This window comes from Ochlerotatus camptorhynchus, unplaced genomic scaffold (assembly GCF_037179485.1).
Source record: "Ochlerotatus camptorhynchus isolate MF236.1 unplaced genomic scaffold, CSIRO-AGI_Acam_v1.1 ptg000091l, whole genome shotgun sequence".
Lineage (NCBI taxonomy): Eukaryota > Metazoa > Arthropoda > Insecta > Diptera > Culicidae > Ochlerotatus > Ochlerotatus camptorhynchus.
Window position 1 is genome coordinate 2,368,571 of NW_027040581.1, and position 13,042 is coordinate 2,381,612.

The following is a 13,042-nucleotide window of genomic DNA, read 5'->3' on the forward strand; positions in this document are numbered from 1 at the left end:
ATTTGTTTTTTTTTTTACACCTAATCTAATCTAATCTAATCTGTTAAAAGCGGTTAGACGGACCACTTTGCTAGGCCCTCGATCCCTGGTCTAGCCAACGGGGATCACTGAGGGTGGTTCTACAACATTCTCTTTTGCGGTGGCTTTAGCTCGAGCATGAAAGAGGGTCCTTCAGGGTCGGCTGTAGGTATATGCAGATTGTTCGATCAAGGAATTGAAAGCACTTCCTTTCTTGTTAATTAGTTTTTTATTTCGACTTGCTGTGTGTGTGTGTGTGTGTGTGTGTGTGTGTGTGTGTGTGTGTGTGTGTGTGTGTGTGTGTGTGTGTGTGTGTGTGTGTGTGTGTGTGTGTGTTTGTGTGCATGTGGGTAATGTCCCACGATGCGGCCGGATGCAAGCTCGAAATGCGGGAATGTCGCCTTTGCCGTAACGCTCGGGGTAATGCCTACGCTGAATCCAAGAGGGACGAATCGTACGCCGGATTGGCGGATCACACTCCTTCAGACGTCGGCGCTAGAAGTCCAATCGTACGCCGGAATGGCGGATAACTTGCTGGACAATTCAGGCGGTTAATAATGGGTCCTGATTCTTATTTCACTTCCAAATTTAATTAGGTAACGGTGATTTCAAATCAACTTCTCTCTTTATCTTCAACTTCATCTCTGCTTTTTATAGAGACTAGCAAACTTAACGCTTCGGAGCTCTCAGCCAGTACGAGAAAGCTTACTTCAAAAATGATTAGGTTAGATGACGCCTAATAATTTTTCTTGTCAATATTGCTGTTGACAGCATACCTGAGATATGATACAAACATCTAAACGGCCTGGCCTACTGCGTTGCCGCAAAGATAATTTTTTGAAATGATTCGCGTTTAAATAAAAACATACAAACAACAAAGCATTTGTTGAATCCTCAGGGGTGGAAGGATGCGTGGACATACCGTACCAAACGCTATATAAATGTAAGCCAATATATAATATGTCATGTAATAAATGGTATATAAAATGATAATAATGGAAAGGTCTCACCATATTAATCCAATGTATCCAAAACCGAACGATCATATCATATCATACACACTTAGAAAAATTGTTGTAAGTTTAGGTGCTCTGAGACTGACATATACGAGCGTCAATTTTGACATTCAATCATAATAGACGTGAAATCCAGCTCAATCAAACGAACTTTTGAACTATTCAGTCTCGGAGCACTTAATTTCACATTTCATTTTTGTTTACGTCTCATTCTTTATGTCAAAGATGGATTCCGTTACGTGTAAGATTAGGTATTTCTAAGTGTGCACACTTAGAAATTACAATTTTTACACGAGACGTAACTCAGCTTTGACGTAAATCATGGAACGTAAACAAACATGGCATGTGAAATTAATTGTCCTGACACTGAAACATATGAAACTCGACGAAAAGTGCGTTTAAATGAATTGATTTTCTCGTCCTTTTCAACTGATTCTTATGTCCAAAGGGCCGCTTGCATGTGTAACGCTTAGCTTTTACTCCAGAACTACGATTTGAGCGTTACATTGTATTAGTCCCTGCCGTTGAAATTTGGTTTAACCTATGTTAGCCTACAAACGACTTAAGCGCCACTCCGATTTGGAGGTCGTTTGAGGAATGTTTGGTTCAAGGATGCCTGACCTGAAACTCTGATTCTCAAGGCGAGCTATTGTTATTACCAAATCGAATTTTACGACGTACGGAAATCTTGCGTCCAGTTCAAATTCAATTCATGGACCTAGTCAAACACGACGTAAATTAAAAAGTTACCCTTAGTGCAAAGTAAAAACAAAACCTTTCATGGTAAAGAAAAGATTTAATACGACCGATGAAGAATTAAGTCCTACACACTTATTTTTTTTCGCCGAGATTCCAACAGCCGAAGTAGTTCTGCAATTTATTTTGCTGAGATTCAGTAAAACAATTGCCGAGACTCAGCTAACAAATATCATTTTGCTGAGATTTCAGCTAACAAACAGATATTTTGCAGATATATCAGCCAAAGTAAATACCGAGGTGATCGGCTGTTGGAGATTTTACCGAGCTAGATTAAGTGTGTAGCGAATTTCAGCTTAAAAGAGTTAGATCTATTTATCTTTTAGTTCATTATCTTTTCAGGGTGACCAATTCTTACCCTAACACCACACACTTAGATTTTTTTGCCGAGATTGGCCCCCCCGAACAGGCTCGGCATTTATTTTTACTGAGATCTCAGCAATCTTTTTGTTTGTTAGCCGAGATCTCGGCAAAATTCCCGTTTGTTAACTAAATCTCGGCAAATTTTTCACTGAGATCCAGCAAAACAGATTGCCGAGCTGCTCGGTGGTGCCCATCTCGGCAAAAAAAATCTAAGTGTGCAGGTGTGCACTAAACTGTGTGGTAACGTTACATTTTTTTTATTGCGACAGTCGAGTACCTGCATGCAGTGCTGTAAATTCTCAAAATCATTTGAACATTTTTGATGAAAATGAGAAAAGTAGCTATTCGCTATCAAAAGGGACCTCCTTCGTAAGGGTGACATCAGTTGCTTAAGCGCTGGTCTGACTGAGCAGTTATAACATGTTATAACGGTTGTCAAATAATTGCAACACATACACCACCATCAAGATATCGTTATAACATGTTATAACTCTGTAGTCTGAACGTACTATAAAGTACGTTCAGACTACAGAGTTATAACAACAATCAATACGAAACTAACGATTTTGAATTGGCTCACTACTTGACTAGCCTATTGGTCCCAAGCAAACGATTAACGTATCCCATTCTAGTCGAAATTCTAGTACTACACAATGTTTGTTTTGATTCGCTATGAAAGTTTGACAGATAAAATGAGGGGTTATTGGTTTTTCCTATGTTTCGAGGGGTGAATCGATTAGCTTGGGACCGAAGATAGTACCAGAGCTGAGCCAAAAAGTTGAGCACGTTTCTTCGGGACCTACTGGTCTTAAACGCTGTCCAGACTGGAGACTTATAACATGTTATAACGGTTGTCAAATAATTGCAACACAGAAACCACCATCAAGATAGCGCTATATCATGTTATAACTCTGTAGTCTGAACGTACTATTAGAGTTACCTCTATGGTTATAACATGTTATAGCGCTATCTTGATGGTGGTTTCTGTGTTGCAATTATTTGACAACCGTTATAATATGTTATAACCAACAATCAATACGAAACTAACGATTTAAAATTGGCTCACCACTTTAGTAGCCTATTGGTCCCAAGCAAACGATTAACGTACCCTATTCTAGTTGAAATTCTATTACTACACTATGTTTGTTTTGATTCGCTATGAAAGTTTGACAGATAACATCAGGGGTGTGTGGATTCATGCAGAACATGCAGGGGTGAGTGAAATAGCTTGGGACTGCTTGGGACCGTTGTTCTGGTACTGAGTGAGCCAAAAATAATAATGATTTTCTTCGGGACCTACTAGTCTTAGAGTTACCTCTATGTTATAACTCTCCAGTCTGGACTAGAAATACTCAGAGGGAGCGGAGAGAACGAAATACAATTCGGCAGCAGGGATTTCTACCTAAATAATCTTGCAACCCTTGCTAGAAGCTAGCATTTCACATGACTTTTACTTTTGATTCGATCTACGTGCAAAATAATAATTGAGTGCATGGTAATATTTTGCACATTTCTTGGTGCTATTAGTTAACCAACTAAGATCAATTAATCAATAAAGTTAGAATATTGGTTTGTATTCAAAAAACTAGTTGAATTTGAGAAGCACACGAAACATAAAGGTGATTGAATTTCTGTTCGATTGTAATACTCTCTAAATTAATCTAGTGAGCATAAGAAATCCTCGGAAAAATTCTAATGGGAATGCTCTTCTTCTTTCCTCTATTTAACGTCGGTCTCTGTTCCGCAATCTAGTGCCAATCATCGACGGACATCGATTGCCATCCATTGACGGCAATCGAATGTGCAGGAAGGCAGCTTCCACACCTGTGTAGGATACCGCACCCACATGGGCCGGGACCAACGACTTTACTTAGAGATTTTTATGCCTCAGAAAAATCGCACCGACCTCGGCTGGGATTGAACCCAGACCCATTGGGGTGTTAGAAAGCAGTCACGCTTACCACTACACCACCGGCGCCGGCTTTTGGGAATGCTCGATTGGCTCAGGTTTCGACAGTTCATTTGGCTCAAAACATTCCTTCCGCTTATCTCTCCCTCTGAGTATTTCTAGTCTGGACAGCGTTTAACCTACACACAAACGGAGCTCTGGTCGACATTCCGGCGAAAAAGCTAAGCCAATCCGACACCAACCTGACTTCTATCAAACCCCAACCCGATGTTGACCCGAAATTGACCCGACATTGACCCGACATAAACCCAAAATTGACCCGACAACAACACGACATTGGGTCGACATCGACCTTAAATTAGCCTTACATTGATCCAACATCGGGTCAACTTGTCTGTTCGGGACCATTTTGCTGGATTTCTTCCATACTCCACAGTCGTATATCAAATGATACTGAGTGACTCAATTGACAGTGACAATGAGCTTCGAATGAGAAAGGGGCTAGCCGGCGCCGGTGGTGTAGTGGTAAGCGTGACTGCTTTCTCACCCCAATGGGTCTGGGTTCAATCCCAGCCGAGGTCGGTGGGATTTTTCTGAGGCATAAAAATCTCTGGTCACGTCTTCCTGCGGAAGGGAAGTAAAGCCGTTGGTCCCGCCCCATGTATGTGTGTTGAATGGGTGCGATATCCTACGCACATTCGATTGCCGTCAATGGATGGCAATCGATGTCCGTCGGTGATTAGCACTAGATTGCGGAACAGAGACCGACGTTAAATTAAGGAAAAAAAAAGAAAGGGGCTCTTCAAATTATGGTCATATGAGAATTCGTTCACACAGAATTGATTGAATGGTTGTATTGGTTCATCTTCAATCGAATTATATGAAAATTTACAGCACTGCCTGCATGTAACGATGTTCCCGTTGTACCGCTTTCCGAGGCTTGAACCTTAAACGTGTTCGAAGCTCGGCAGCGTAACGCTTTAGCGAGGATGGACGGTGGGTGTCTCGACTAGCTTCGAATTTACTCTGCTTAACTGACTAATTTGAGCTATGAATTTTCCGGGGTGGAGTAGAGTTGTCTCCGGTCGAGCGTGGAATGTTCGTGTTTCAGCCACTACCGTGGGTTTCCTATTAACGTTAAAATATGTTGCCTTAACGTACTGACGCTTTTTTTTTACAATGTGCATTCTTATCTGTGCTTTTCACAAGGTTTAGTTTACGGTTTGCCCCTTTCGGCGAGTATTACTAAACTAACTTTAGCGTACTATAAAATTCAAATTAGAATTCAACAGGTTACAATTAACATTAAAAGTGCTAATTTCATGGCATTACATAGTTATTGTGTAGTTATGGCGATCTCATAATTCGAGTTCCAAAAGTTATCGATAAACTATCTACAAAATAATATTTGAACTAATGAACATTTACTCTTTCACAATTTCAATAGATTTTACTTATTCCACACTGCTTTGGCACAAATCTTTTATGGAAGTTTTCACTAGAACTCACTTCTTCTAATATTTTAAATTTTCCGAAAACACGTCTTAATGAACTGAAGATTCCACTAAAAGTGAGGCAAGCCATAGTTCTGTTCACAAAGAACCCTGATTTTTATCAGACGAAAAAATTTGATTATGCCCCTTGAGCTGGCCTTTTGAAATATATTGTGGATTATTAATAAAGAAGTATATCAAATTCCGTGATAATCAGATTGAAACAAATCGAGCAGTAAAGGAAATTAGAAAAACGGGTCAAGCAGAATATTGCTTATCCCGTCTGTAGGCTAATCAAAGGCGCAAACTAATTCAAACTATAAAGTCAATCAGGGTTCTAAATTTATCGTTACACATGTGTCGGTCTCAGGGCACCAAAATTTACATGTCTTTTTAGTAATGTGCATGCTAGGAGACGTGCCCATCAACTCAAGCAGCTGTACCATAGACCACCGTGGAATTAAATGGAAGATAACCTTTTTTGCTGTTTTATAAAAAAAAGAACCTATAACAAAACATAGCTCCAGGTCCATGGGAGCCCCCGTCCAGCGAGGATGTCCCAACGGCTAAAAGAATCGATGGTACTAAATCCTAAAATATAGTTTCGCCGTCTTCAAAAAGCGCAGTACAGCCATAGAGGTAACTCTAAGACCACTGGGTCCCGAAAAAAATCATTATTATTTTTGGCTCACTCAGTACCAGAACAACGGTCCCAAGCAGTCCCAAGCTATTTCACTCACCCCTGCATGTTCTGCATGAATCCACACACCCCTGATGTTATCTGTCAAACTTTCATAGCGAATCAAAACAAACATAGTGTAGTAATAGAATTTCAACTAGAATAGGGTACGTTAATCGTTTGCTTGGGACCAATAAGCTACTAAAGTGGTGAGCCAATTTAAAATCGTTAGTTTCGTATTGATTGTTGGTACAGCCAACTGAGTGAGCCAAAAATAATAATGATTTTCTTCGGGACCCAGTGGTCTTAGAGTTACCTCTATGGCTGTACTGCGCTTTTTGAAGACGGCGAAACTATATTTTAGGATTTAGTACCATCGATTCTTTTAGCCGTTGGGACATCCTCGCTGGACGGGGGCTCCCACGGACCTGGAGCTATGTTTTGTTATAGGTTCTTTTTTTATAAAACAGCAAAAAAGGTTATCTTCCATTTAATTCCACTTAATTAATTTTGGTATCCATGACAGATACGTATTTCGACTACAATGTGCAGTCTTCATCAGTGTCATTCCCACTAAAGAACTTATCAAAATCTAACCCCCTTAAGTACTCATCCCCTAGGTAAAAAAGTCAAGATCATAGGTATAAAAATGAAACTACAATGTGTTGAATCGGAACCTACCTAACTAATAAAAACCAAAGATTTAAGTAAGCTAAAGGAGAAAAATCTTTACAAATCTCTAATAAGGAAAATCCCCAAAGGCTTGGTAGCCATCATAATGAAGTAATGAAATTGGGTTGTTAGCGGAATGCTAAATAAAACAGCAAAAGGGTTTATCTTCCATTTAATTCCACTTAATTAATTTTGGTATCCATGACAGATACGTATTTCGACTACAATGTGCAGGCTTCCCACATTTTACTATATACGATATAGGTATGTAGTAGTTGGATGCTACAGAATTTGCATCGTCCATGGCTGATATAACGGATGTGCTTCTTCTGCTTGGTGATTTTAATCAGCCTGGGCTTAGCTGGTCACCCTCAGGCCAGGGTTATGCGTTTCCAGATCCGATTGCATCTTCAACTACTCCTGCCAGCCGCTTGCTTGTTGACGGCATGGCTTTTCATGGACTGAGCCAGATAAACCTTTTTCCCAATTTGCAGTCTCGTTTTCTTGACTTGGTTTTTGTTAGCGAAAGTGCACTTCTGGACTGTGTCGTCGTTGAAGCGCCTGATGTCATCGTTCCTCTTGACAATTTCCACCCTGCTTTGGATATATCTATCGCGAAGGGATCTCAAATTCGTTTTGATGAAACCATGACTGCCACTCGGCTCAATTTCCGCAAGACCGATTTCCGTTTGCTGAGACGTTCCTTGTCCCGGATCAACTGGAACGTGTTGAATGACCTTGATATCGATACAGCAGCCGCTCGCTATAATAGCCTTTTGCGCGACTGTTTTTGTGCTTCAGTACCGAAGTGCCAACCTCCAAGAAAACCGCCTTGGTCTAACGCTACTCTCCGCAACCTGAAACGAGTGCGATCTAGAGCTCTCCGTGCTCTCACTCATCGACGATGTACCCTTACCAAGCGAAATTTTTCAATTGCCAGCAATGATTATCGCCACTACAACAAGCTTCTTTACAAGAGGTATGTAATTCGTACTCAACATAATCTGCAATGCCACCCCAAGGGATTCTGGTCGTTTGTGAATACTAAGAGGAAGGAAACTGGACTGCCGTCAAAAATGTTTCTCGGCAATGACGTAGCATTGACAACTGAGGACAAATGCAGCCTATTTGCTAGGCACTTCTTAAGCGTCTTCTCGAATGACTCCCCATCCCCCAAGCAGAAATTGAGCGAGCCGTCCGTGATGTGCCAACCGACGTCGTAAACATGCATGTTTTTGCCGTAGATGTACAAATGGTTCTCTCTGTGATGAGTAAAACCAAATCATCATTTTCACCAGGTCCGAGTGTTATTCCATCTGCAGTCCTAAAAAAATGCTCCGATATCTTAGCTGCTCCGTTGTCCTTGCTCTTCAACCTGTCACTTCGTCAACAGAAATTTCCCGCACTATGGAAACGGTCTACTATGTTCCCTGTTTTCAAGAAAGGAGACAAACGCAATGTGGAAAACTACCGTGGGATTACCTCGCTTGGCGTTGAATCTAAGGTGTTTGAGTCGCTGATAAATGAGAGATTGTTTGCTTCCTGCAAGCATTATGTCAACATGGTTTCTTTCCTGGCCGCTCCGTGGAAACTAATCTCGTCAGCTTTACGTCGTTCTGAATGGAAAATGTATGCAAGAAACTTCAAGTGGATGCCATCTACATTGATCTTAAAGCTGCGTTTGATAGAGTTGTGCACGACGTTCTGTTAGCAAAGCTTGAAAAAAATTGGATGTTCTGTTTCCTTCTGCAGCTGGCTTAGATCGTACCTCGTGCAACGTGAAGTTACTGTATGCATTGGAAACTACTCATCGTACTGTTTCTCGAACAGATCAGGAGTTCCACAGGGTAGCACTTTGGGACCAATGCTCTTCTCTTTATTTGTGAACGATGTAACGTTTATTCTACTACGTGGAGGTAAATTGTTTTTTGCCGATGACTTGAAGATTTATCTAGTCGTTCGAGGCTATGCCAACTGTTTAGAACTACAAAACCTTCTTGAAATCTTTAATGATTGGTGTGAACGTAATTTTATGGTCCTGTGCGTCTCAAAGTGCTGCGTAATTAGTTTCCGTCGAACTAGGACTGCCATTTTGTTTGATTATAACGTTGCTGGAACTGCAGTTCAACGTGTCGATCACGTTAAAGACCTCGGTGTCATGTTGGATGAAAAGCTCACATACACTCGCCACTTCTCAACCACGATCGACAAAGCTAATCGACAGCTTGGATTCATGTTCAAAATTTCTATGGAATTTCGTGATCCTCTGTGTTTTAAAGCCCTTTACTGTTCATTGGTACGCTCACTACTGGAATTCGCGTGTGTTGTCTGGAATCCCTACCAAGCTGTATGGAGTGGACGATTCGAAGCTGTTCAACACAAATTCGTCAGATACGCACTGCGCTATCTTCCATGGAGTGACCCGCTGAATTTACCACCGTATGCTGGCCGCTGTCGTTTACTGGGTTTGGATACCCTTGCTAAGCGACGAAACATATCGCAGGTCGTCTTCGTTGCTAAAGTTTTACTCGCAGAATATGATGTTCCTGAGTTACTGGCCAAAATTAATCTGTATGCTCCTGCCCGCTCCACTCCGTCTGAGAACCTTGCTACATGAAGTAGTTACATGCAACCAACTATGCTGCAAACAGTTCCTTTGTCGCCATGATTCTTCAGTTCAACGAAGCCTCTGACCTATTTGACTTTGACATCAATGCCTCGATGTTTCGTCATCGTTTGCTGTTGGCCAATTTTTAATTTTTAATGAGTCACTACATTTAGATTTAAGTGTTTCATTGAGACTATCAAGTCAGATGGACTATAATAATAATAAATAAATATATAGGATATACGATATAGGCATATAGTAGTTTAAAAAAGCAGTATATGGAAATAGGCATTTATGATTGATTTGTAATCAGATAGATCTCACCAATAGTAGTCCCAAAAATCTTCTGCGTTTTTTTTACAAACAACCGAACACAGCGAACCGAATTTTTGCCTAACACCACATTCGCGTTCATCCTCCGCTAGAAGGGCAGCACTGAGAATTAAAAAAAAAAACAGACCCGGTAAAACTCTTCTTGGGAGGAAGGCAAAGCACCAAGAACAATCGAAACAAATTTTCTCGTTAATTACAATATAACTAAAACACTTCTTAATACGTGATTGATCTTAATGTACACTTATCCACACGCGATAGCAATTAAAAATGTGCGGAAAATAGACAGCGACAGCAAAAACAAAAACAAACGTTCGCGGGAAGAGCCTACTGCGTTCTTTTGTTTATTTCTCATTCATTCTGGGCTGGAATTCATATTGATGACTTTAATTGGCTAGAACGATATCATCGCTGAGATACAGCGATTACGTCCGGTTGGTCTAAATCCTCCATAGTCATATATAATTTCTCAAAAGTACGTTTCGCATTTTGAAAAATTGGGGAAGAATTGATCCCCTTTTGATGACACGCATTTTTGGAAGGAAGAGTGCACTCAGGGACGTTTCATATGAATTTTGTTAAATACTCTCGAGCTTCTGACATGATATGTATTGACTGATCCTCCATGGCACCCTCGCCGGCTGTTACACCCAACAAATAAACAATTGAAACGAACTCACCAGTTGGCTTAGCTGCTGTTGATTGGGTGGACGGACGGTATCTCACAAGCAGTAACTGTTGATAATCACAAAGCCCCGATAAGCGATGTGGTTGCGGATCGCTTTCCACCGGACAAGTTGGCGGCTGCCGGGATTCTTCGCCCCGGTTGTGCAGATGATGCACACTACGTTTAGATTTATGATTAACTATAACTAAACAATCAACGAGGAGAAATTAGAATTTTAGTATAAACGTAAAACCACGTTGCTTTAACTCACTTTACAAAACTATACTATCACGCGAACAAACTAAACAATTCTACTGTAATCTACGTTTTGGACGAAAGTGAAGCGAAAGCGTGACCCTCAGGAATGGTATACCGCAAACAACGTCCAACTCGTACCCAAGGACAAAAACCCTCCAAACTTGCTGGAGCTGCGCCTAATCGAAACATTTTCGGCAATTGTTGAGAGAAACCTCAAAGTTGGAAATGAGATTCAGTTCAAAGCAAATTGGCATTCAGCATCAAATAAGGTTGATACAACACCGGTACAAAATCTGATGGATGGTGTGAAACGTAAAGCCCGGCAGTTCGCATTTGAAAAGTCGGAAGCTTAATCAAATTTTTTTTGCCGTAGAACTACGTCTTTGTCGACTATACTTGGGTGCAAATCAAAAAATATGTGTGGTTAAGGAGTGTTAGGTTTTGAACGGTTGTAACTTTGTCATTTATAGATGAAATTTAAATCCAAATACGCCAATCGATAGGATATTACATTACAAACCTGCAGAAATAAATATTTTTCCAATTTTTCTGTAACTAAACTTCTGAAAATGTACAAATGATAATTTTATCACTGTTTTCATGAAATAAGCCTTTTTCCCAAACCCAGTCATCATAAACGAATACCACTTGGTTGCACATCATTTTGCTTGAAACCTGAAAAGATATAAAATAGCACTGCTTTCCTGCCTCTGCTCATTACCGCTTCGGACGGCGTGGCACTAGGTCCTGCAGCAAGGATCACGGCCTGTCCACCACAATGAGGAATGAGACTTGAAAAAACGTGCATGTAAAACCCCCTTAACAACCTCTCCCCCTCCCCCCTTAACATAACCCGAAAAAGACATGGACTTTGACGATCACTTTTTTGCTGGAAATAAATTTTAAACAAACCACAATTATTAGTAGAACAGAAGTTTTTCCCTTAATTTCTTCCCGCACCAAAACTTTCAAATTTGAGAAAAAAAAAATTGCTTGAAAGACATATTCGATGATTTCATGTTGGTGAATTACACATAACTGACTGTAAAACATATCTGGTACCTCTATACATGAATTTATATTAACATCCAAAGTTCATCCTTTTTTTCCATATTCTGCACAAAAGAAACGTTCTGACCCACCCCCTTTCATAGTAAAGGGTGATATGGTCAAAATTTGGTCAAGGGAAAACGCGTGTAAATCGGTGAAATCGTTTATTTAAAAAATCAAATTAAATTTCTTTTTCAAGTTCAATTAGTATAAAATTCAGGAAAAATATTCAGTTAGGCTTCCGCTTTTCCAAATCCGAATTGCCGGGCCTTACGCTTGACCCCTGCCATCAGATTTTGTACAGCCACCTTGTCCACCTTCTTCGCCGCAGAAAGCCAGTTTGCCTTGAACTGCTGCTCGCCCTTAGCAGTTTTTTTGGTCTTCTTTAGGTTCCGCTTGACAATAGCCCAGTATTTCTCAATTGGGCGGAGCTCTGGCGTGTTGGGAGGGTTCTTGTCCTTGGGAACCACCTGCACGTTGTTGGCGGCGTACCACTCCATGGCCTTTTTACCGTAATGGCAAGATGCCAAATCCGGCCAAAACAGTACGGAACAACCGTGTTTCTTCAGGAAAGGCAGCAGACGTTTATTCAAACACTCTTTCACGTAAATTTCTTGGTTGACAGTCCCGGAAGTTATGAAAATTCTGCTTTTCAAGCCACAGGTACAGATGGCTTGCCAAACCAGATATTTCTTTGCGAACTTTGACAGTTTCATGTGCTTGAAAACATCTGCTACCTTTCCCCTTCCTTTTGCCGTATAAAACTCCTGTCCCGGAAGCTGCTTGTAGTCGGCTTTGACGTAGGTTTCGTCGTCCATTACCACGTAGTCAAACTTCGTCAGCATCGTCGTGTACAGCCTCCGGGATCGCGCTTTGGCCGTCGTATTTTGTTTATCATCGCGATTTGGAGTCACTACCTTCTTGTAAGTCGATAGTCCGGCTCGTTTTTTGGCTCGATGCACGGTTGTAGACGATACACCCAGCTTATTTGCGGCATCTCGGAGAGAGAGGTTAGGGTTTCGCTTGAAACTACCGGCAACTCTCTTTGTCGTCTCAGTGGCTTCCGGTTTTCGATTTCCCCCCGATCCAGACTTCCTGGCTGTCGACAAACGTTCCCCAAACACTTTAATTACATTTGTAATGGTTTATTTGGCAACTTTTAGCGAGTTTGCCAACTTTGCGTGCGAGTAGCTCGGATTTTCGCGATGCGCGAGCAAAAT